This window comes from Vulpes vulpes, chromosome 5 (assembly GCF_048418805.1).
Source record: "Vulpes vulpes isolate BD-2025 chromosome 5, VulVul3, whole genome shotgun sequence".
Lineage (NCBI taxonomy): Eukaryota > Metazoa > Chordata > Mammalia > Carnivora > Canidae > Vulpes > Vulpes vulpes.
Window position 1 is genome coordinate 112,371,502 of NC_132784.1, and position 23,449 is coordinate 112,394,950.

General features: G+C 71.5%; 15 non-coding genes across 15 annotated transcripts; 6 read left to right on the forward strand and 9 right to left on the reverse strand.

Annotated features, from left to right (window-relative positions):
- Window positions 1–3,493: 3,493 nt before the first annotated feature.
- On the reverse strand, window positions 3,494–3,565 carry TRNAE-CUC (transfer RNA glutamic acid (anticodon CUC)). The gene has a single exon. It is a non-coding gene; the product is annotated as a tRNA-Glu (tRNA).
- A 308-nt stretch (window positions 3,566–3,873) lies between these two features.
- Window positions 3,874–3,945, reverse strand: TRNAG-UCC (transfer RNA glycine (anticodon UCC)). Its single transcript has one exon. It is a non-coding gene; the product is annotated as a tRNA-Gly (tRNA).
- A 700-nt stretch (window positions 3,946–4,645) lies between these two features.
- Window positions 4,646–4,717, reverse strand: TRNAD-GUC (transfer RNA aspartic acid (anticodon GUC)). The gene has a single exon. It is a non-coding gene; the product is annotated as a tRNA-Asp (tRNA).
- Window positions 4,718–5,342: 625 nt separating this feature from the next.
- Window positions 5,343–5,425, forward strand: TRNAL-CAG (transfer RNA leucine (anticodon CAG)). The gene has a single exon. It is a non-coding gene; the product is annotated as a tRNA-Leu (tRNA).
- A 1,618-nt stretch (window positions 5,426–7,043) lies between these two features.
- Window positions 7,044–7,114, forward strand: TRNAG-GCC (transfer RNA glycine (anticodon GCC)). Its single transcript has one exon. It is a non-coding gene; the product is annotated as a tRNA-Gly (tRNA).
- Window positions 7,115–10,952: 3,838 nt separating this feature from the next.
- On the reverse strand, window positions 10,953–11,024 carry TRNAE-CUC (transfer RNA glutamic acid (anticodon CUC)). Its single transcript has one exon. It is a non-coding gene; the product is annotated as a tRNA-Glu (tRNA).
- A 312-nt stretch (window positions 11,025–11,336) lies between these two features.
- On the reverse strand, window positions 11,337–11,408 carry TRNAG-UCC (transfer RNA glycine (anticodon UCC)). Its single transcript has one exon. It is a non-coding gene; the product is annotated as a tRNA-Gly (tRNA).
- A 700-nt stretch (window positions 11,409–12,108) lies between these two features.
- Window positions 12,109–12,180, reverse strand: TRNAD-GUC (transfer RNA aspartic acid (anticodon GUC)). The gene has a single exon. It is a non-coding gene; the product is annotated as a tRNA-Asp (tRNA).
- Window positions 12,181–12,783: 603 nt separating this feature from the next.
- On the forward strand, window positions 12,784–12,866 carry TRNAL-CAG (transfer RNA leucine (anticodon CAG)). Its single transcript has one exon. It is a non-coding gene; the product is annotated as a tRNA-Leu (tRNA).
- Window positions 12,867–14,498: 1,632 nt separating this feature from the next.
- TRNAG-GCC (transfer RNA glycine (anticodon GCC)) lies at window positions 14,499–14,569 on the forward strand. Its single transcript has one exon. It is a non-coding gene; the product is annotated as a tRNA-Gly (tRNA).
- Window positions 14,570–18,413: 3,844 nt separating this feature from the next.
- Window positions 18,414–18,485, reverse strand: TRNAE-CUC (transfer RNA glutamic acid (anticodon CUC)). Its single transcript has one exon. It is a non-coding gene; the product is annotated as a tRNA-Glu (tRNA).
- Window positions 18,486–18,793: 308 nt separating this feature from the next.
- On the reverse strand, window positions 18,794–18,865 carry TRNAG-UCC (transfer RNA glycine (anticodon UCC)). Its single transcript has one exon. It is a non-coding gene; the product is annotated as a tRNA-Gly (tRNA).
- Window positions 18,866–19,565: 700 nt separating this feature from the next.
- Window positions 19,566–19,637, reverse strand: TRNAD-GUC (transfer RNA aspartic acid (anticodon GUC)). Its single transcript has one exon. It is a non-coding gene; the product is annotated as a tRNA-Asp (tRNA).
- Window positions 19,638–20,240: 603 nt separating this feature from the next.
- Window positions 20,241–20,323, forward strand: TRNAL-CAG (transfer RNA leucine (anticodon CAG)). Its single transcript has one exon. It is a non-coding gene; the product is annotated as a tRNA-Leu (tRNA).
- Window positions 20,324–21,961: 1,638 nt separating this feature from the next.
- Window positions 21,962–22,032, forward strand: TRNAG-GCC (transfer RNA glycine (anticodon GCC)). Its single transcript has one exon. It is a non-coding gene; the product is annotated as a tRNA-Gly (tRNA).
- Window positions 22,033–23,449: the final 1,417 nt, after the last annotated feature.

Sequence of the window (23,449 nt, forward strand, 5' to 3'; positions counted from 1 at the left end):
AGACAGATTAAATAAATTCAATCATCTATTTTATTCAACCCAATGTATTCTTTTTCTACAGCTGCCATAACAAAGTACTGTGAACTGAGTGGCTTAACCAACATAAGCTTATTGTTTCACAGTTTCAGAGGCCAGAACTGAGATCAAAGTGTCAGCAGGAAAACAAAACAAAACAAGTGTCAGCAGGGCCATACTCCCTCTGGAGGCTCTAGGGAAGGATCTGTTCCAGGCCTCTTTCCTGGCTTCTGATACTTCCTTGGCTTGTGGCAGCATAACTCCAAACTTTCCCTGGAGTTCTTCCCATGTGAGTGTACTGATTTTCCCCCTTTTTTTTAATTAAAAAAAAATTTTTTTAAGTTTTCCTTTTTTAATATGGATGCCAGTTATGTTGTATTAGCAGCCCTCTCAGCTCCAGTATAGACTCCAGGAAGACCTCATCCTAAGTGATTACTTAGAAAACACACATCCTATTTCTCTTTTTTTTTAATTATTTTTTTATTTTAAAATATTTTATTTATTTATTCATCAGGGACACACAGAGAGAGGCAGAGACACAGGCAGAGGGAGGAGCAGGCTCCATGCAGGAAGCCTGATGTGGGACTCGATCCCCAGTCTCCAGGATCACACCCTGGGCCGAAGGCAGCGCTAAACCGCTGAGCCACCCGGATTGCCCCCTTTTTTTTTTTTTTTTTAATATTTTATTTATTTATTTGACAGAGAAAGAGCACAAGCAGGGGCAACTGCAGGCAGAGAGGGAAAAGCAGGCTCCCTGCTGAGCGTGGAGCATGACACACAGGGTTTGATCCAGGATCACAACCTGAGCCGAAGGCAGTCGTTCAACCAACTAACCTGCCTCTGTACCCCTTTTTTAAACATACAATTTTGATTAGTTATCTTTGGATAACTTATATATTATTACAAATGGAGTGCATGTTATATTACTCCAAAACTTAGCAGCTTAAAACAAGAAACATTTATTCGATCACAGTTTCCGGAGTCAGGAGCCCAGAAGCAACTTAGCTTCATGGATCTGCTTCCCAGTCCTCAGCTGCTGACCGGCCTGCAGTCATCTGAAGCTTCAACTGGAATGGAGGACCCAATTCACTTGGCTGGGTGCTCCAACGCCTTTTATTCCTCCTGCTCTGGGCTACTCCATAGCCTGCAGGTGCATCATCAGAAAATGTTAACTGGCTTCCTCCAAAGAAGGTTATGAGAAAGAAACAGACACACAGAGAGAGCCCAAGATTGAAGCCACAGTATTTTCTAACCTCATCTTGGAAGTGACATACTTACATTTTAGCTACGTGCTGTTATTCACACGGACAAAACCCCATATAGTATGTGGAAGGATTGTGGCCAGCTTTGAAACCAAGAGATGGCTATCTACAGAAAGGGTCTGACTACCACAAAAGAATAAGTGACATATATACATATTTACTCACGTTTTTAAACAGCTTTATTGTGTTATGTATGTCATAAACAGGCACATAGTAATGAATATTCGAAATACTGCTTAGTTTTCTAGAATACAAATAATAAACTAATGAACATACAATTTTTCCTGCAAAGTGCAAACACTGAGTAATAGGAACTGCTACAGTAAAACTGTTTGACAAATAATAAAACACATTTAACATAGATCCAAATTTTTTTCTAAAAATTTTCAATTATAACTTTATTCCCCAAAATTGGATGGAATGGAACATTTTATCACAATCACCACTAATACTACATTGAAATATTGCAAATAGATTATTCTCTATATACCTTTACCTTGGGAGATATTTAGGTCTCTTTTCTCCAGGTACAGAAGGCACCTCCCACGGGAAAGTGTAACTTATTTTTTTAAGTAAAATCTATGCCCAAGGTGGGAATTGGACTCATAACATGGAGATCACTGTTACATGCTTAACTGAACCATCAGGCATCTCAGAAAATACATAGAATATGTGATGAACTAAAACTATGACAAACTAAGAGGCTCTTTAATAGAACAACACATGATGAAAGATGTACGGTGGAGTGTTAATACTAAGACTAATGTAGGTACATAATGTACTGCTTTACCCTCACTAGAATAAGAAGAGTGGCAATGAGGGTCATAAAACGCGAAAAATATACATCTCATTCTCTACTATGAAATCAATTTTGATCAGGGCTTTGCTCTCCCTAAACTATAAAAAAAAAAAAGAGAGAGAGCATCCCATTAACTTTTGCAGCTATTATGAATTCTTCATTCTTGAGAGTATACATCCCAAATAGACCCGAAAGAGCTTTATGCAAACTTGTATTACTCTCTAAATAAATCTACTCATTTGATTAGAACAGCTATACGAGACAACGAAAGGAACAGGAGTAGCAAGCGTTGAATCCAGCAAAAGTCCTAATGGGAGCAACTTCCGAGGCATCCAGCTGGGGGGCCGGCCACGTGGGGTGGGGCCGGGGGCCGGGGGCCGGGGGCCGGGGGCCGGGGTGGAGGAAGCTGTGTCGGGGAACACGCCTGCCCCTCTGCCCCAGGATTCGGGGTAGCGGTCGTGCAGTTGGACTGATCCGGGGCCTCCAAGGGCACCCCGTCTGTCCCCGGGGTGCCTCCGCCGCCTCCCACCTGCCCGGCCCGCGGGTTAGCCCCACTGGCCTCCTGCATCTATCTCCCTGCTCTCTGGCCTCCACTGCCTGGTGGTCCGGCCACCGGGAGACGCCCACAACCGCTTTCCAACCACCGCCTGCCCGGGCGGGGGCGGCGGGGGCCGGCGGGGGCCGGCGCTCTGCTCTCATCCCCGCCCAAGACCACCACCCACGTGCAGCTCCATCGCTGGCGGTTGCCGGGCCGACGGCCGGCCGAGAGAAGGCACCGGGGGCTCCAGCAAGTGACCCCCGACTCAGAGAGAGACAGGTGGCTCACCCTCCCCACAACCGGCCCCCTCCGCCTCGGCCCGCCGTCCCCACATCCCCCCAGCGCGGCCGCCGCCAAGTAGCACCTCACCAAGGAGCCAGCGGGGGGCTGGGGGCGGGGGGCTGCGAGCCGCCACGACCTTTCTCCCGGCGGCAGTGGTGCTGCGGGAGAGTCCAAGCACCCACGGAGGCCCGAGGCGCCCGGCCTGTGGGTGGCCTCGGCTGGGGTCGGACGGCGTCCCGGCCTGTCGGGCCTGGGGCGGAGCGAGACGGGGAGCCAGGCGAGCGTCCGGGGGAGGCGGCCCCGCGAGACGCCGAGACCTCCAGTCGGCCCACCTGCCGGCCGCCCAGCCAGCCAGCCAGCCAGCCAGCGAGGCCAAAAGGCTTGGGCCGGCCCGACGGAGCCCGCCAGGGCACCGCTCTGCAAGCCTTGCCTTGGGCTCGACGGGGCGGGTGGCCTCGTGCGCACGCGCAGCCTCGGTCGGGGCCAGGGAGACGCACGAGCGAGCTTGCGCTAAAAGGGGTGCGCGGCGGCGGCGCGCCGCGGAGGTCGGTCGCTAGGCATGGGCCAGGCCAGGCTTGCGAGAGGAAGAAGAAAGGCTTCCCTGACCGGGAATCGAACCCGGGCCGCGGCGGTGAGAGCGCCGAATCCTAACCACTAGACCACCAGGGAGCGTCAGGCTGCGCGCCTGGCCCGTGCGCCCTGGACCCGGCGCCTCCCTCCCTACCGCCCACTCGCCTCTGCTTGGCCTCCAGGACCCCCGCCGGGCCACGCGCAGCCGCCCGCCGGCCCCGCCGAGCCACCTGGCCGGACCGCCCGCCCGCCCGCCCGCCGCGCCGTCAAAACGCAGCACGCCTCCTCCTCCTCCTCTCTCACACACATACACACACACGCACTCAGCGTCGCGCCCGGCTCCCGGCTCCCGGCTCCCGGCTCCCATCGGGCCTGAGCACCGGGAGCCGCGCAAAACGTTGGCCAGCTGCGTTGGCCGGGAATCGAACCCGGGTCAACTGCTTGGAAGGCAGCTATGCTCACCACTATACCACCAACGCTGCACAGCCCGGGCCGCCCCCGGACGCCGGCCCAGGCTCCGCACCAGCGCCTCCTCGCCCTCTCGCCACCGCCTCCGCCGCCTGCCGCAGCCCTGCCCCGACGTGCCGGCCGTCCGCGGCTCTGCGCCCCACCCGCGCCAGCCCCACGCAGCCCTTCCTTGCTGCTCCGCACGCACGACCGCCCGCCGCCGCCGCCTCCGCCGCCCGCCTCTGGGGGGCGCTCTCGCCGCCCTGCGGCTCCGGGGACCTCGGCTGCCCGCCGGGGAGCCCCGCCCCTTGCCCCCGGCGCGCGCTTCCCTCCCGCCACCCGCTCCCCGCCCCGCCCCGCCCCGCCCCGCCCGCACGGTCGGCCCGGCCCCCACGGCCACCTCCACGGGAAGCCCGGCAGCCGGGCAGCTGTCCGTCGCGTGAGCGAGGAGCCCGTGGCGGCCAGCCTCCCGTCAGGAGGTCCCGGCTGGGCTGGGCCGAGCCCGCACGCGCCAGGGCGCCAGGGCGCCAGGGCCGACGAGGAAGGGCAGGGGGTGCGGGGGGTCGGGTCGACGGCGGGCAGGACGGGCCCCCGCGGTCGCCCCGCGCCTCTGGCCGCACGGGGCCGGGCGGAGGCACGAGGGAGGAGAAGGAGGAGGAGGAGGAGAAGGAGGCGTACGTTTGGGCAGCAGCGCGGCGGCGGCGCCCGCGACCAAAAGAGGGCGTGTCTCGCCTCCCCGTCGGGGAATCGAACCCCGGTCTCCCGCGTGACAGGCGGGGATACTCACCACTATACTAACGAGGACGGCGGCGGCGGCCGCCCGGGCGCCCGACCCCTCTCCGCCCGCCCGCCTGCCTGCCGGCCTGCCTGCCCGCGCCCACCCGGGCCCTCGACGTCCCGCGCGCCCGTCCTGCCAGGCGCCCGCCACGTGCCCCGGGCCACGGCCCAGCCGGCCCGACCCCCCGGCCGCCGCGTCAGCGCGCACAGCAGTCCCCCGGCCCGACTCGGAGCGTCGGGCCCCGGACCGGGACCCGCCGCCGCCCCCGCCCAGCCGCACGGGGATGGCGGCGGGAGAAGACGCCCGACACGGCGAGCAGGAGGCCCCGCGCCGGGGATGGGCCGCGGCGGGCGGCGGGGGCGGCGGGGGGCCGGACGCCGGCAGCAGGGTGCGCGCCCCGGGAAGGGCGAGGGCGAGGCCGATGGCGAGGGCGAGGGCGAGGGCGAGGGGGAGGGGGAGGGGGCGGCGGCGAGGACCGCGACGAGGGCGGCGGCGCCAGCAGAGTCAGTCGGCGGGCCGTTGGCCTCGTCGACCGGGACGCGAGTCCCGTCCGTCCGTCCGTCCGTCCGTCGCGCACCCACACGGCCGCCAGCCAGCTCCGGGTCGGCGCCGGGTCCCAGCCAGGCGAGCGGCGGCGCGCCCAGGCCTGCCGTCAGGATGGCCGAGCGGTCTAAGGCGCTGCGTTCAGGTCGCAGTCTCCCCTGGAGGCGTGGGTTCGAATCCCACTCCTGACACGCCCACCTTTTGGCCCGCCCAACGCGGGCTCTCCGCACCCGGGCCTGGACGACGCCCTGTCTGTCCCGCCTTACACGCCGCTGCGGGCTGGCGGCGCCCTGGCACACGTGGCCCGGGACCCGACCCACGCAGCTGCAGCGCCTCGGCCCTCCCGGCCGCAGGCTTGGCGCCCCCGCGCCCTCCCTCCCCCGCCACCTCCCGTGCCTCTCCCTCCTCCTCATCGCACGGCGGCCGCGGGCCTCGGCAACTCGGCGGCACGTCTCTCCTGCCCGGCTCTCCGGGGGCTCCGTTTGCCCTCTTCCTTCCCGCCGCCGCCCCCTGCAGGCGAGCCGCGGGCCGAAATGCCGACAGCCCCGCGCGGGCCGGGCCACGCTCCCACCTGTGCCCGCTGAGGGGCGCGCCTCGCTCGCCTCCTCGCTCTCCCAGCCCCGCCCTACACCTCCGCCCGCCCGCCCGCCCGCCGGGAGCGCGGGGTCCCGACGGCCTGTCCTTTCCGCCGGCCCCCATTCATCCCGTGGTCTCCACCCCCCGTCCCCGCCCCCGCCCCCGCCCCCGCCCCCGCCCCGGGGCGCCCACGAGGCGTGGCCACCTGGAGGCCTCACCACGGCCACACGCCCGCCACGCGGGCAGCCGAGCCCTCCGCGCGCCAGCCAGAGACGGGACCCCCGCCCCGTTCGCTGGGCCTGGCGCGGGGGGCGGGGTGCGGCCCACGCCGCCGTGGTGGCTCCGGGGAGCCCTGAGCGCAAGGCAGCCCTGCCTCCACGGGCCCCCGACCCGGGCGCCAGGGCGCGCGTCTCCGCGCGGGAAGCCGCTGCGGGGCCGGGACTCCAGGACGCCAGCGCGCTCCCTCACCGCGCCGCCCGCCAGCCAGCCGGCGGCCGCTCGGCCCGAGCGCACCTGCCGGCCTCACCCCCACCGCAGCCCAGCCGGCCCCGACGGAGAGCTGCGGGCAGAGCTCACACGCCTGTCTTTGGCCTCTTGGCTTGGGCGCTACTCGGCGGCCCCGGGCGGCGCTACCGGGCCCCCATCTCCGACGCCGACACCCACACGCGCGCACACACACGCGCGCACACGCACACACCCCCACCCCCACCCCCACCCCGCGGCACCCCGGGAGCGCACACAATCCGAGCTCCGGGCCCCAGCCGGCCCCCACCGGCGCGCACTGCACGGGCCGGAGAGCCATCCGCCCAAGGGCCTTCGGGGGGGCGCCGGGAGGGAAGGGAAGGTCCGCGCTGAGCTGCGCAGGCCACAGACGCCCCGCGCTGCCTGGGAATCGGGCGCGGGTCAGGCTTGGCCAGGCTCCTCCCCCCGGCAGGACAGTGTCTGGCGGCGGCCCCGCCCCAGGGAGAGGGCACAGGGTGAGCCTAGTCCGCCTCGGGGCCTCGCTGGGACCGTGGGCGCCGCGCGCCGGCCCGAGCCCGAACCCGAGCCCGAGCCCGAGCCCGAGCCCGAGCCCGAGCCCGAGCCCTCGGCGCCTCTGCACGGGCGCGGAGCCTGTCTTGCAGACCGCGCGGGCCCACCGCCCGCCCCCGCGCAGCGGGTGCTCACCACTGGCGGTGCCGGGACGACGACGAGCGCCGCTGGGGAAGCCGTCTGGTGACCGCCGCCACCGGTGCATGGGTGGTTCAGTGGTAGAATTCTCGCCTGCCACGCGGGAGGCCCGGGTTCGATTCCCGGCCCATGCAGCGCGCCGCCCCCTTTTGGCCGCGCGCGCCCCCCGCTTCCTCGCGCACGCGCTCAAGCCACAGGGCCTGAGCCTGAACCAGCTGTGCTCACGCCGGGGCCCTGCCCTCCTGCCCCGCCCCGCTTCCCCCTGCCTACTTGTCTGTTCTCTCAGCCCCTGGCCGCCCTGGCCGCCACGCTCCACCCGGCTGCCCGCCCCCTGCCGCCCGCAGTGGCCCAGGTCCCTTGCCCGGCCCCGCGTTGTCCTTGCCCTTTTTCTCTCCGTGACCCTGACCCAGACGGCGCTTCGCTCACCCACGTCACTTCAAGCAATGCTTCCAAGCACCGCCCGCGCCCGCCCGGGCACAGCCCACCTCCACGCTTTCCACATTCCCTCCCTCAATGGCTCATCCTACCCACACTCCCCAAACCCTCCTCTCTTTGCACGACGACCGACCACCAACCACCTTGCCACCCCTCTTCTGGAGGGGCCCTCAGCCACTCCTCAGAGCGCGCCAGGGAGCCCCGTTTCACAGCACGACATCCTCCCGATGGCAGCCCGGGATGCTCTCTATGGCGACCTGGCCGCGGTCCCCGTCAAACACGGGCCACTCCCCACTGCTAAAGTCATCGCGAGCACCAGGTCCATCCACCTTAGCCAGCACCGGCGCTAGCACACCCAGCCTCGAGGGACAGCGCCACCGCCACGGCTGTCACCAGCACGTCGAGTCCACGAACAGCGGCGCAGCAGCATGGGCATCACCGCCAAGGGCACACGGAGGTACCCTCCCCACCCCCCCCCGCCCGGCCTCCACGACCCCCGCAGCACTTGGTCCACCACCAACCCCCAGGACCACCATCCCCACACCACCACCAGCACCAGCACCAGGACCACCCACCACCATGCCAGTAGCAGTTGCACCAGCAGCAGCAGCAGCAGCAGCAGCAGCAGCAGGACGTGCCCACCGCCAGCAGGCCAGCATGGGCAGTCACCAACAGACTGAAGTCCTCCGCGGTCACCACCACCACCGAGGCCACCATCAGCACACCGGCACGGGTAGCATGGCCCACGGCCCTGAAGTCCTTCACCCTCCCTCACCGCGACCCCACCAGCACCGAGTCCGCCACCAAGCCCCAGGACCACCAGCACACCACCACCGCGATAGCAGCAGCAGCAGCAGCAGCAGCAGCAGCAGCAGCAGGACTGAGGCCGGCGCCAGCGCACGGGCATGGGCATCGCCGAGTCCACTGTCTCCACCGGGGCCCCGGGGGACGCCGTCACCAACAGCGCCAGAGTTTGCCACCCCCATCACCGGTGGCGGCGGCGGTGGCGGCAGCAGCAGCAGCAGCAGCAGCAGCAGCAAACACCAGTACCAGCGCCGCCGGCCCCTCCACCCCCACCAGCCCTTCTTGCCCCAACGTCCCCACCCCTGTCACCCGCCTCCACGCGCCCTCCTTTCCGAGTCCTCATTTGTCGATGATCGTGCGTTGCGTCTGTCCCTTTGGCCTCCCTGAATCTCAAGCCCACGACGATGACACCTGACACCTGAGACGTGGCTGGTGGTCCCCATGACGATGACGGGGAATGGTCATCTCCGGGTCGGTGGAATTCCTCACCCCGTGGGAACAGCTCCGACACCCGGTCTCTCCTTCCCTCCCTCCCTTCCTCCATCCCTCCATCCCTCCCTCTCTCTCTTTCCCTAGCCCGCCCGTGCAGCTGCCTGCTTGCCACCCCCGCCCCCTGCACCTCGCTCACTCGCTTGCTCGCTCGCTCGCTCGCTCACCCGCTCGTCTGCCCGGCCACCCTGCAGCGCAGCCCAGTGCAGCCCAGTGCAGCCCAGCGCAGCCCAGCGGCCTCCCGGCACCTCTCCCGCCCGCCGTCCACCGCCACCACGGGGTCTCCCAGCCCTCTGGCACCGGGACGACTCCCCATCGACACCCACCCCCACGTGCCACGTGCTGCTCCTTCCAGCCTCCAGGCTCAAACCCTCCATCTACCACCGACCCCTTGGACCCCACACCCACGTCCTACACTCAATGCCCGCAGTCCCGGTCTCCCACAGGCTCCTCAGGCACACGCCCAGCGTGTCCCCTCCCCTACCTCACAGCTCGCCCGCCCGCACAGGTGCACAGGTGCAGGCGAGGCGCCGGGCAGGGTGCCCTGCCTCAGTGGCCAGCCCCACTCTCGGCCAGTGCCCGCCGGCGCCACACCTCCCGGGCCCTCACTCCACGCACACACCCGGGACTCCTTCTCCCACTGCCCGGCTCGGGTCGCTCCTGGCCCTGCCCTCTTTCCGGGACGCTTTGCGCCTGTGCCCGGACCCCCGTGCGAGGCGACGCGCGGGGGAGAACACCTTCGTCCAGCGCTATCCCCCACCGTCGCGGACTCCCCGCACCCCCACCCCCACCCATACAGCCAGAGGGAGAGGCGAGGGCGCTGAGGGAACTGCCCGTGCTGACGGGAAGCACCCGGAGGCCCACAGGCGCTCCTCTCCACCGCCGGCCGGACGGTGTCCAAATCCAGCCAGCGAGCCCCGGAAGGCTCACGCAGAGCGCGGGCCGGCCTCTGCGCCTCCGACGGAGACAGTCTCTGGACACACAGCAAAGCCTTGGAGGGCGGCCGTGCAAGCGTTGGCAGGAAGGAGGCCGGGCGCTGCGGTTCACCTGCAGGAGCAGCGGCGCCAGGAGACCCGCACCCGGGCGGAGACAGGGCTGCAGGCTCTCCTGCCTGGGGGGGGGGGCGCTAAGGCGCCAAGGGGAGCCCCTTCCGAGCGGCATCCAGCTGGGGGGCCGGCCACGTGGGGCTGGGGCCGGGGCCGGGCCGGCGGCCGGGGGCCGGGGTGGAGGAAGCTGTGTCGGGGAACACGCCTGCCCCTCTGCCCCAGGATTCGGGGTAGCGGTCGTGCAGTTGGACTGACCCGGGGCCTCCAAGGGCACCCCGTCTGTCCCCGGGGTGCCTCCGCCGCCTCCCACCTGCCCGGCCCGCGGGTTAGCCCCACTGGCCTCCTGCATCTATCTCCCTGCTCTCTGGCCTCCACTGCCTGGTGGTCCGGCCACCGGGAGACGCCCACAACCGCTTTCCAACCACCGCCTGCCCGGGCGGGGGCGGCGGGGGCCGGCGGGGGCCGGCGCTCTGCTCTCATCCCCGCCCAAGACCACCACCCACGTGCAGCTCCATCGCTGGCGGTTGCCGGGCCGACGGCCGGCCGAGAGAAGGCACCGGGGGCTCCAGCAAGTGACCCCCGACTCAGAGAGAGACAGGTGGCTCACCCTCCCCACAACCGGCCCCCTCCGCCTCGGCCCGCCGTCCCCACATCCCCCCAGCGCGGCCGCCGCCAAGTAGCACCTCACCAAGGAGCCAGCGGGGGGCTGGGGGCGGGGGGCTGCGAGCCGCCACGACCTTTCTCCCGGCGGCAGTGGTGCTGCGGGAGAGTCCAAGCACCCACGGAGGCCCGAGGCGCCCGGCCTGTGGGTGGCCTCGGCTGGGGTCGGACGGCGTCCCGGCCTGTCGGGCCTGGGGCGGAGCGAGACGGGGAGCCAGGCGAGCGTCCGGGGGAGGCGGCCCCGCGAGACGCCGAGACCTCCAGTCGGCCCACCTGCCGGCCGCCCAGCCAGCCAGCCAGCCAGCCAGCGAGGCCAAAAGGCTTGGGCCGGCCCGACGGAGCCCGCCAGGGCACCGCTCTGCAAGCCTTGCCTTGGGCTCGACGGGGCGGGTGGCCTCGTGCGCACGCGCAGCCTCGGTCGGGGCCAGGGAGACGCACGAGCGAGCTTGCGCTAAAAGGGGTGCGCGGCGGCGGCGCGCCGCGGAGGTCGGTCGCTAGGCATGGGCCAGGCCAGGCTTGCGAGAGGAAGAAGAAAGGCTTCCCTGACCGGGAATCGAACCCGGGCCGCGGCGGTGAGAGCGCCGAATCCTAACCACTAGACCACCAGGGAGCGTCAGGCTGCGCGCCTGGCCCGTGCGCCCTGGACCCGGCGCCTCCCTCCCTACCGCCCACTCGCCTCTGCTTGGCCTCCAGGACCCCCGCCGGGCCACGCGCAGCCGCCCGCCGGCCCCGCCGAGCCACCTGGCCGGACCGCCCGCCCGCCCGCCCGCCCGCCGCGCCGTCAAAACGCAGCACGCCTCCTCCTCCTCCTCTCTCACACACATACACACACACGCACTCAGCGTCGCGCCCGGCTCCCGGCTCCCGGCTCCCGGCTCCCATCGGGCCTGAGCACCGGGAGCCGCGCAAAACGTTGGCCAGCTGCGTTGGCCGGGAATCGAACCCGGGTCAACTGCTTGGAAGGCAGCTATGCTCACCACTATACCACCAACGCTGCACAGCCCGGGCCGCCCCCGGACGCCGGCCCAGGCTCCGCACCAGCGCCTCCTCGCCCTCTCGCCACCGCCTCCGCCGCCTGCCGCAGCCCTGCCCCGACGTGCCGGCCGTCCGCGGCTCTGCGCCCCACCCGCGCCAGCCCCACGCAGCCCTTCCTTGCTGCTCCGCACGCACGACCGCCCGCCGCCGCCGCCTCCGCCGCCCGCCTCTGGGGGGCGCTCTCGCCGCCCTGCGGCTCCGGGGACCTCGGCTGCCCGCCGGGGAGCCCCGCCCCTTGCCCCCGGCGCGCGCTTCCCTCCCGCCACCCGCTCCCCGCCCCGCCCCGCCCCGCCCCGCCCGCACGGTCGGCCCGGCCCCCACGGCCACCTCCACGGGAAGCCCGGCAGCCGGGCAGCTGTCCGTCGCGTGAGCGAGGAGCCCGTGGCGGCCAGCCTCCCGTCAGGAGGTCCCGGCTGGGCTGGGCCGAGCCCGCACGCGCCAGGGCGCCAGGGCGCCAGGGCCGACGAGGAAGGGCAGGGGGTGCGGGGGGTCGGGTCGACGGCGGGCAGGACGGGCCCCCGCGGTCGCCCCGCGCCTCTGGCCGCACGGGGCCGGGCGGAGGCACGAGGGAGGAGAAGGAGGAGGAGGAGGAGAAGGAGGCGTACGTTTGGGCAGCAGCGCGGCGGCGGCGCCCGCGACCAAAAGAGGGCGTGTCTCGCCTCCCCGTCGGGGAATCGAACCCCGGTCTCCCGCGTGACAGGCGGGGATACTCACCACTATACTAACGAGGACGGCGGCGGCGGCCGCCCGGGCGCCCGACCCCTCTCCGCCCGCCCGCCTGCCTGCCGGCCTGCCTGCCCGCGCCCACCCGGGCCCTCGACGTCCCGCGCGCCCGTCCTGCCAGGCGCCCGCCACGTGCCCCGGGCCACGGCCCAGCCGGCCCGACCCCCCGGCCGCCGCGTCAGCGCGCACAGCAGTCCCCCGGCCCGACTCGGAGCGTCGGGCCCCGGACCGGGACCCGCCGCCGCCCCCGCCCAGCCGCACGGGGATGGCGGCGGGAGAAGACGCCCGACACGGCGAGCAGGAGGCCCCGCGCCGGGGATGGGCCGCGGCGGGCGGCGGGGGCGGCGGGGGGCCGGACGCCGGCAGCAGGGTGCGCGCCCCGGGAAGGGCGAGGGCGAGGCCGAGGGCGAGGGGGAGGGGGAGGGGGCGGCGGCGAGGACCGCGACGAGGGCGGCGGCGCCAGCAGAGTCAGTCGGCGGGCCGTTGGCCTCGTCGACCGGGACGCGAGTCCCGTCCGTCCGTCCGTCCGTCGCGCACCCACACGGCCGCCAGCCAGCTCCGGGTCGGCGCCGGGTCCCAGCCAGGCGAGCGGCGGCGCGCCCAGGCCTGCCGTCAGGATGGCCGAGCGGTCTAAGGCGCTGCGTTCAGGTCGCAGTCTCCCCTGGAGGCGTGGGTTCGAATCCCACTCCTGACACGCCCACCTTTTGGCCCGCCCAACGCGGGCTCTCCGCACCCGGGCCTGGACGACGCCCTGTCTGTCCCGCCTTACACGCCGCTGCGGGCTGGCGGCGCCCTGGCACACGTGGCCCGGGACCCGACCCACGCAGCTGCAGCGCCTCGGCCCTCCCGGCCGCAGGCTTGGCGCCCCCGCGCCCTCCCTCCCCCGCCACCTCCCGTGCCTCTCCCTCCTCCTCATCGCACGGCGGCCGCGGGCCTCGGCAACTCGGCGGCACGTCTCTCCTGCCCGGCTCTCCGGGGGCTCCGTTTGCCCTCTTCCTTCCCGCCGCCGCCCCCTGCAGGCGAGCCGCGGGCCGAAATGCCGACAGCCCCGCGCGGGCCGGGCCACGCTCCCACCTGTGCCCGCTGAGGGGCGCGCCTCGCTCGCCTCCTCGCTCTCCCAGCCCCGCCCTACACCTCCGCCCGCCCGCCCGCCGGGAGCGCGGGGTCCCGACGGCCTGTCCTTTCCGCCGGCCCCCATTCATCCCGTGGTCTCCACCCCCCGTCCCCGCCCCCGCCCCCGCCCCCGCCCCCGCCCCCGCCCCGGGGCGCCCACGAGGCGTGGCCACCTGGAGGCCTCACCACGGCCACACGCCCGCCACGCGGGCAGCCGAGCCCTCCGCGCGCCAGCCAGAGACGGGACCCCCGCCCCGTTCGCTGGGCCTGGCGCGGGGGGCGGGGTGCGGCCCACCCCGCCGTGGTGGCTCCGGGGAGCCCTGAGCGCAAGGCAGCCCTGCCTCCACGGGCCCCCGACCCGGGCGCCAGGGCGCGCGTCTCCGCGCGGGAAGCCGCTGCGGGGCCGGGACTCCAGGACGCCAGCGCGCTCCCTCACCGCGCCGCCCGCCAGCCAGCCGGCGGCCGCTCGGCCCGAGCGCACCTGCCGGCCTCACCCCCACCGCAGCCCAGCCGGCCCCGACGGAGAGCTGCGGGCAGAGCTCACACGCCTGTCTTTGGCCTCTTGGCTTGGGCGCTACTCGGCGGCCCCGGGCGGCGCTACCGGGCCCCCATCTCCGACGCCGACACCGACGCCGACACACACACACGCGCACACACACGCGCGCACACGCACACACCCCCACCCCCACCCCCACCCCGCGGCACCCCGGGAGCGCACACAATCCGAGCTCCGGGCCCCAGCCGGCCCCCACCGGCGCGCACTGCACGGGCCGGAGAGCCATCCGCCCAAGGGCCTTCGGGGGGGCGCCGGGAGGGAAGGGAAGGTCCGCGCTGAGCTGCGCAGGCCACAGACGCCCCGCGCTGCCTGGGAATCGGGCGCGGGTCAGGCTTGGCCAGGCTCCTCCCCCCGGCAGGACAGTGTCTGGCGGCGGCCCCGCCCCAGGGAGAGGGCACAGGGTGAGCCTAGTCCGCCTCGGGGCCTCGCTGGGACCGTGGGCGCCGCGCGCCGGCCCGAGCCCGAACCCGAGCCCGAGCCCGAGCCCGAGCCCGAGCCCGAGCCCGAGCCCTCGGCGCCTCTGCACGGGCGCGGAGCCTGTCTTGCAGACCGCGCGGGCCCACCGCCCGCCCCCGCGCAGCGGGTGCTCACCACTGGCGGTGCCGGGACGACGACGAGCGCCGCTGGGGAAGCCGTCTGGTGACCGCCGCCACCGGTGCATGGGTGGTTCAGTGGTAGAATTCTCGCCTGCCACGCGGGAGGCCCGGGTTCGATTCCCGGCCCATGCAGCGCGCCGCCCCCTTTTGGCCGCGCGCGCCCCCCGCTTCCTCGCGCACGCGCTCAAGCCACAGGGCCTGAGCCTGAACCAGCTGTGCTCACGCCGGGGCCCTGCCCTCCTGCCCCGCCCCGCTTCCCCCTGCCTACTTGTCTGTTCTCTCAGCCCCTGGCCGCCCTGGCCGCCACGCTCCACCCGGCTGCCCGCCCCCTGCCGCCCGCAGTGGCCCAGGTCCCTTGCCCGGCCCCGCGTTGTCCTTGCCCTTTTTCTCTCCGTGACCCTGACCCAGACGGCGCTTCGCTCACCCACGTCACTTCAAGCAATGCTTCCAAGCACCGCCCGCGCCCGCCCGGGCACAGCCCACCTCCACGCTTTCCACATTCCCTCCCTCAATGGCTCATCCTACCCACACTCCCCAAACCCTCCTCTCTTTGCACGACGACCGACCACCAACCACCTTGCCACCCCTCTTCTGGAGGGGCCCTCAGCCACTCCTCAGAGCGCGCCAGGGAGCCCCGTTTCACAGCACGACATCCTCCCGATGGCAGCCCGGGATGCTCTCTATGGCGACCTGGCCGCGGTCCCCGTCAAACACGGGCCACTCCCCACTGCTAAAGTCATCGCGAGCACCAGGTCCATCCACCTTAGCCAGCACCGGCGCTAGCACACCCAGCCTCGAGGGACAGCGCCACCGCCACGGCTGTCACCAGCACGTCGAGTCCACGAACAGCGGCGCAGCAGCATGGGCATCACCGCCAAGGGCACACGGAGGTACCCTCCCCACCCCCCCCCCCGCCCGGCCTCCACGACCCCCGCAGCACTTGGTCCACCACCAACCCCCAGGACCACCATCCCCACACCACCACCAGCACCAGCACCAGGACCACCCACCACCATGCCAGTAGCAGTTGCACCAGCAGCAGCAGCAGCAGCAGCAGCAGCAGCAGCAGCAGACGTGCCCACCGCCAGCAGGCCAGCATGGGCAGTCACCAACAGACTGAAGTCCTCCGCGGTCACCACCACCACCGAGGCCACCATCAGCACACCGGCACGGGTAGCATGGCCCACGGCCCTGAAGTCCTTCACCCTCCCTCACCGCGACCCCACCAGCACCGAGTCCGCCACCAAGCCCCAGGACCACCAGCACACCACCACCGCGATAGCAGCAGCAGCAGCAGCAGCAGCAGCAGCAGCAGCAGGACTGAGGCCGGCGCCAGCGCACGGGCATGGGCATCGCCGAGTCCACTGTCTCCACCGGGGCCCCGGGGGACGCCGTCACCAACAGCGCCAGAGTTTGCCACCCCCATCACCGGTGGCGGCGGCGGTGGCGGCAGCAGCAGCAGCAGCAGCAGCAGCAGCAAACACCAGTACCAGCGCCGCCGGCCCCTCCACCCCCACCAGCCCTTCTTGCCCCAACGTCCCCACCCCTGTCACCCGCCTCCACGCGCCCTCCTTTCCGAGTCCTCATTTGTCGATGATCGTGCGTTGCGTCTGTCCCTTTGGCCTCCCTGAATCTCAAGCCCACGACGACGACACCTGACACCTGAGACGTGGCTGGTGGTCCCCATGACGATGACGGGGAATGGTCATCTCCGGGTCGGTGGAATTCCTCACCCCGTGGGAACAGCTCCGACACCCGGTCTCTCCTTCCCTCCCTCCCTTCCTCCATCCCTCCATCCCTCCCTCTCTCTCTTTCCCTAGCCCGCCCGTGCAGCTGCCTGCTTGCCACCCCCGCCCCCTGCACCTCGCTCACTCGCTTGCTCGCTCGCTCGCTCGCTCACCCGCTCGTCTGCCCGGCCACCCTGCAGCGCAGCCCAGTGCAGCCCAGTGCAGCCCAGCGCAGCCCAGCGGCCTCCCGGCACCTCTCCCGCCCGCCGTCCACCGCCACCACGGGGTCTCCCAGCCCTCTGGCACCGGGACGACTCCCCATCGACACCCACCCCCACGTGCCACGTGCTGCTCCTTCCAGCCTCCAGGCTCAAACCCTCCATCTACCACCGACCCCTTGGACCCCACACCCACGTCCTACACTCAATGCCCGCAGTCCCGGTCTCCCACAGGCTCCTCAGGCACACGCCCAGCGTGTCCCCTCCCCTACCTCACAGCTCGCCCGCCCGCACAGGTGCACAGGTGCAGGCGAGGCGCCGGGCAGGGTGCCCTGCCTCAGTGGCCAGCCCCACTCTCGGCCAGTGCCCGCCGGCGCCACACCTCCCGGGCCCTCACTCCACGCACACACCCGGGACTCCTTCTCCCACTGCCCGGCTCGGGCCGCTCCTGGCCCTGCCCTCTTTCCGGGACGCTTTGCGCCTGTGCCCTGACCCCCGTGCGAGGCGACGCGCGGGGGAGAACACCTTCGTCCAGCGCTATCCCCCACCGTCGCGGACTCCCCGCACCCCCACCCCCACCCATACAGCCAGAGGGAGAGGCGAGGGCGCTGAGGGAACTGCCCGTGCTGACGGGAAGCACCCGGAGGCCCACAGGCGCTCCTCTCCACCGCCGGCCGGACGGTGTCCAAATCCAGCCAGCGAGCCCCGGAAGGCTCACGCAGAGCGCGGGCCGGCCTCTGCGCCTCCGACGGAGACAGTCTCTGGACACACAGCAAAGCCTTGGAGGGCGGCCGTGCAAGCGTTGGCAGGAAGGAGGCCGGGCGCTGCGGTTCACCTGCAGGAGCAGCGGCGCCAGGAGACCCGCACCCGGGCGGAGACAGGGCTGCAGGCTCTCCTGCCTGGGGGGGGGGCGCTAAGGCGCCAAGGGGAGCCCCTTCCGAGCGGCATCCAGCTGGGGGGCCGGCCACGTGGGGCTGGGGCCGGGGCCGGGCCGGCGGCCGGGGGCCGGGGTGGAGGAAGCTGTGTCGGGGAACACGCCTGCCCCTCTGCCCCAGGATTCGGGGTAGCGGTCGTGCAGTTGGACTGACCCGGGGCCTCCAAGGGCACCCCGTCTGTCCCCGGGGTGCCTCCGCCGCCTCCCACCTGCCCGGCCCGCGGGTTAGCCCCACTGGCCTCCTGCATCTATCTCCCTGCTCTCTGGCCTCCACTGCCTGGTGGTCCGGCCACCGGGAGACGCCCACAACCGCTTTCCAACCACCGCCTGCCCGGGCGGGGGCGGCGGGGGCCGGCGGGGGCCGGCGCTCTGCTCTCATCCCCGCCCAAGACCACCACCCACGTGCAGCTCCATCGCTGGCGGTTGCCGGGCCGACGGCCGGCCGAGAGAAGGCACCGGGGGCTCCAGCAAGTGACCCCCGACTCAGAGAGAGACAGGTGGCTCACCCTCCCCACAACCGGCCCCCTCCGCCTCGGCCCGCCGTCCCCACATCCCCCCAGCGCGGCCGCCGCCAAGTAGCACCTCACCAAGGAGCCAGCGGGGGGCTGGGGGCGGGGGGCTGCGAGCCGCCACGACCTTTCTCCCGGCGGCAGTGGTGCTGCGGGAGAGTCCAAGCACCCACGGAGGCCCGAGGCGCCCGGCCTGTGGGTGGCCTCGGCTGGGGTCGGACGGCGTCCCGGCCTGTCGGGCCTGGGGCGGAGCGAGACGGGGAGCCAGGCGAGCGTCCGGGGGAGGCGGCCCCGCGAGACGCCGAGACCTCCAGTCGGCCCACCTGCCGGCCGCCCAGCCAGCCAGCCAGCCAGCCAGCGAGGCCAAAAGGCTTGGGCCGGCCCGACGGAGCCCGCCAGGGCACCGCTCTGCAAGCCTTGCCTTGGGCTCGACGGGGCGGGTGGCCTCGTGCGCACGCGCAGCCTCGGTCGGGGCCAGGGAGACGCACGAGCGAGCTTGCGCTAAAAGGGGTGCGCGGCGGCGGCGCGCCGCGGAGGTCGGTCGCTAGGCATGGGCCAGGCCAGGCTTGCGAGAGGAAGAAGAAAGGCTTCCCTGACCGGGAATCGAACCCGGGCCGCGGCGGTGAGAGCGCCGAATCCTAACCACTAGACCACCAGGGAGCGTCAGGCTGCGCGCCTGGCCCGTGCGCCCTGGACCCGGCGCCTCCCTCCCTACCGCCCACTCGCCTCTGCTTGGCCTCCAGGACCCCCGCCGGGCCACGCGCAGCCGCCCGCCGGCCCCGCCGAGCCACCTGGCCGGACCGCCCGCCCGCCCGCCCGCCGCGCCGTCAAAACGCAGCACGCCTCCTCCTCCTCCTCTCTCACACACATACACACACACGCACTCAGCGTCGCGCCCGGCTCCCGGCTCCCGGCTCCCGGCTCCCATCGGGCCTGAGCACCGGGAGCCGCGCAAAACGTTGGCCAGCTGCGTTGGCCGGGAATCGAACCCGGGTCAACTGCTTGGAAGGCAGCTATGCTCACCACTATACCACCAACGCTGCACAGCCCGGGCCGCCCCCGGACGCCGGCCCAGGCTCCGCACCAGCGCCTCCTCGCCCTCTCGCCACCGCCTCCGCCGCCTGCCGCAGCCCTGCCCCGACGTGCCGGCCGTCCGCGGCTCTGCGCCCCACCCGCGCCAGCCCCACGCAGCCCTTCCTTGCTGCTCCGCACGCACGACCGCCCGCCGCCGCCGCCTCCGCCGCCCGCCTCTGGGGGGCGCTCTCGCCGCCCTGCGGCTCCGGGGACCTCGGCTGCCCGCCGGGGAGCCCCGCCCCTTGCCCCCGGCGCGCGCTTCCCTCCCGCCACCCGCTCCCCGCCCCGCCCCGCCCCGCCCCGCCCGCACGGTCGGCCCGGCCCCCACGGCCACCTCCACGGGAAGCCCGGCAGCCGGGCAGCTGTCCGTCGCGTGAGCGAGGAGCCCGTGGCGGCCAGCCTCCCGTCAGGAGGTCCCGGCTGGGCTGGGCCGAGCCCGCACGCGCCAGGGCGCCAGGGCGCCAGGGCCGACGAGGAAGGGCAGGGGGTGCGGGGGGTCGGGTCGACGGCGGGCAGGACGGGCCCCCGCGGTCGCCCCGCGCCTCTGGCCGCACGGGGCCGGGCGGAGGCACGAGGGAGGAGAAGGAGGAGGAGGAGGAGAAGGAGGCGTACGTTTGGGCAGCAGCGCGGCGGCGGCGCCCGCGACCAAAAGAGGGCGTGTCTCGCCTCCCCGTCGGGGAATCGAACCCCGGTCTCCCGCGTGACAGGCGGGGATACTCACCACTATACTAACGAGGACGGCGGCGGCGGCCGCCCGGGCGCCCGACCCCTCTCCGCCCGCCCGCCTGCCTGCCGGCCTGCCTGCCCGCGCCCACCCGGGCCCTCGACGTCCCGCGCGCCCGTCCTGCCAGGCGCCCGCCACGTGCCCCGGGCCACGGCCCAGCCGGCCCGACCCCCCGGCCGCCGCGTCAGCGCGCACAGCAGTCCCCCGGCCCGACTCGGAGCGTCGGGCCCCGGACCGGGACCCGCCGCCGCCCCCGCCCAGCCGCACGGGGATGGCGGCGGGAGAAGACGCCCGACACGGCGAGCAGGAGGCCCCGCGCCGGGGATGGGCCGCGGCGGGCGGCGGGGGCGGCGGGGGGCCGGACGCCGGCAGCAGGGTGCGCGCCCCGGGAAGGGCGAGGGCGAGGGCGAGGGCGAGGGGGAGGGGGAGGGGGCGGCGGCGAGGACCGCGACGAGGGCGGCGGCGCCAGCAGAGTCAGTCGGCGGGCCGTTGGCCTCGTCGACCGGGACGCGAGTCCCGTCCGTCCGTCCGTCCGTCGCGCACCCACACGGCCGCCAGCCAGCTCCGGGTCGGCGCCGGGTCCCAGCCAGGCGAGCGGCGGCGCGCCCAGGCCTGCCGTCAGGATGGCCGAGCGGTCTAAGGCGCTGCGTTCAGGTCGCAGTCTCCCCTGGAGGCGTGGGTTCGAATCCCACTCCTGACACGCCCACCTTTTGGCCCGCCCAACGCGGGCTCTCCGCACCCGGGCCTGGACGACGCCCTGTCTGTCCCGCCTTACACGCCGCTGCGGGCTGGCGGCGCCCTGGCACACGTGGCCCGGGACCCGACCCACGCAGCTGCAGCGCCTCGGCCCTCCCGGCCGCAGGCTTGGCGCCCCCGCGCCCTCCCTCCCCCGCCACCTCCCGTGCCTCTCCCTCCTCCTCATCGCACGGCGGCCGCGGGCCTCGGCAACTCGGCGGCACGTCTCTCCTGCCCGGCTCTCCGGGGGCTCCGTTTGCCCTCTTCCTTCCCGCCGCCGCCCCCTGCAGGCGAGCCGCGGGCCGAAATGCCGACAGCCCCGCGCGGGCCGGGCCACGCTCCCACCTGTGCCCGCTGAGGGGCGCGCCTCGCTCGCCTCCTCGCTCTCCCAGCCCCGCCCTACACCTCCGCCCGCCCGCCCGCCCGCCCGCCCGCCGGGAGCGCGGGGTCCCGACGGCCTGTCCTTTCCGCCGGCCCCCATTCATCCCGTGGTCTCCACCCCCCGTCCCCGCCCCCGCCCCCGCCCCCGCCCCCGCCCCGGGGCGCCCACGAGGCGTGGCCACCTGGAGGCCTCACCACGGCCACACGCCCGCCACGCGGGCAGCCGAGCCCTCCGCGCGCCAGCCAGAGACGGGACCCCCGCCCCGTTCGCTGGGCCTGGCGCGGGGGGCGGGGTGCGGCCCACCCCGCCGTGGTGGCTCCGGGGAGCCCTGAGCGCAAGGCAGCCCTGCCTCCACGGGCCCCCGACCCGGGCGCCAGGGCGCGCGTCTCCGCGCGGGAAGCCGCTGCGGGGCCGGGACTCCAGGACGCCAGCGCGCTCCCTCACCGCGCCGCCCGCCAGCCAGCCGGCGGCCGCTCGGCCCGAGCGCACCTGCCGGCCTCACCCCCACCGCAGCCCAGCCGGCCCCGACGGAGAGCTGCGGGCAGAGCTCACACGCCTGTCTTTGGCCTCTTGGCTTGGGCGCTACTCGGCGGCCCCGGGCGGCGCTACCGGGCCCCCATCTCCGACGCCGACACCGACGCCGACACACACACACGCGCACACACACGCGCGCACACGCACACACCCCCACCCCCACCCCCACCCCGCGGCACCCCGGGAGCGCACACAATCCGAGCTCCGGGCCCCAGCCGGCCCCCACCGGCGCGCACTGCACGGGCCGGAGAGCCATCCGCCCAAGGGCCTTCGGGGGGGCGCCGGGAGGGAAGGGAAGGTCCGCGCTGAGCTGCGCAGGCCACAGACGCCCCGCGCTGCCTGGGAATCGGGCGCGGGTCAGGCTTGGCCAGGCTCCTCCCCCCGGCAGGACAGTGTCTGGCGGCGGCCCCGCCCCAGGGAGAGGGCACAGGGTGAGCCTAGTCCGCCTCGGGGCCTCGCTGGGACCGTGGGCGCCGCGCGCCGGCCCGAGCCCGAACCCGAGCCCGAGCCCGAGCCCGAGCCCGAGCCCGAGCCCGAGCCCTCGGCGCCTCTGCACGGGCGCGGAGCCTGTCTTGCAGACCGCGCGGGCCCACCGCCCGCCCCCGCGCAGCGGGTGCTCACCACTGGCGGTGCCGGGACGACGACGAGCGCCGCTGGGGAAGCCGTCTGGTGACCGCCGCCACCGGTGCATGGGTGGTTCAGTGGTAGAATTCTCGCCTGCCACGCGGGAGGCCCGGGTTCGATTCCCGGCCCATGCAGCGCGCCGCCCCCTTTTGGCCGCGCGCGCCCCCCGCTTCCTCGCGCACGCGCTCAAGCCACAGGGCCTGAGCCTGAACCAGCTGTGCTCACGCCGGGGCCCTGCCCTCCTGCCCCGCCCCGCTTCCCCCTGCCTACTTGTCTGTTCTCTCAGCCCCTGGCCGCCCTGGCCGCCACGCTCCACCCGGCTGCCCGCCCCCTGCCGCCCGCAGTGGCCCAGGTCCCTTGCCCGGCCCCGCGTTGTCCTTGCCCTTTTTCTCTCCGTGACCCTGACCCAGACGGCGCTTCGCTCACCCACGTCACTTCAAGCAATGCTTCCAAGCACCGCCCGCGCCCGCCCGGGCACAGCCCACCTCCACGCTTTCCACATTCCCTCCCTCAATGGCTCATCCTACCCACACTCCCCAAACCCTCCTCTCTTTGCACGACGACCGACCACCAACCACCTTGCCACCCCTCTTCTGGAGGGGCCCTCAGCCACTCCTCAGAGCGCGCCAGGGAGCCCCGTTTCACAGCACGACATCCTCCCGATGGCAGCCCGGGATGCTCTCTATGGCGACCTGGCCGCGGTCCCCGTCAAACACGGGCCACTCCCCACTGCTAAAGTCATCGCGAGCACCAGGTCCATCCACCTTAGCCAGCACCGGCGCTAGCACACCCAGCCTCGAGGGACAGCGCCACCGCCACGGCTGTCACCAGCACGTCGAGTCCACGAACAGCGGCGCAGCAGCATGGGCATCACCGCCAAGGGCACACGGAGGTACCCTCCCCACCCCCCCCCCGCCCGGCCTCCACGACCCCCGCAGCACTTGGTCCACCACCAACCCCCAGGACCACCATCCCCACACCACCACCAGCACCAGCACCAGGACCACCCACCACCATGCCAGTAGCAGTTGCACCAGCAGCAGCAGCAGCAGCAGCAGCAGCAGCAGGACGTGCCCACCGCCAGCAGGCCAGCATGGGCAGTCACCAACAGACTGAAGTCCTCCGCGGTCACCACCACCACCGAGGCCACCATCAGCACACCGGCACGGGTAGCATGGCCCACGGCCCTGAAGTCCTTCACCCTCCCTCACCGCGACCCCACCAGCACCGAGTCCGCCACCAAGCCCCAGGACCACCAGCACACCACCACCGCGATAGCAGCAGCAGCAGCAGCAGCAGCAGCAGCAGCAGCAGCAGGACTGAGGCCGGCGCCAGCGCACGGGCATGGGCATCGCCGAGTCCACTGTCTCCACCGGGGCCCCGGGGGACGCCGTCACCAACAGCGCCAGAGTTTGCCACCCCCATCACCGGTGGCGGCGGCGGTGGCGGCAGCAGCAGCAGCAGCAGCAGCAGCAGCAAACACCAGTACCAGCGCCGCCGGCCCCTCCACCCCCACCAGCCCTTCTTGCCCCAACGTCCCCACCCCTGTCA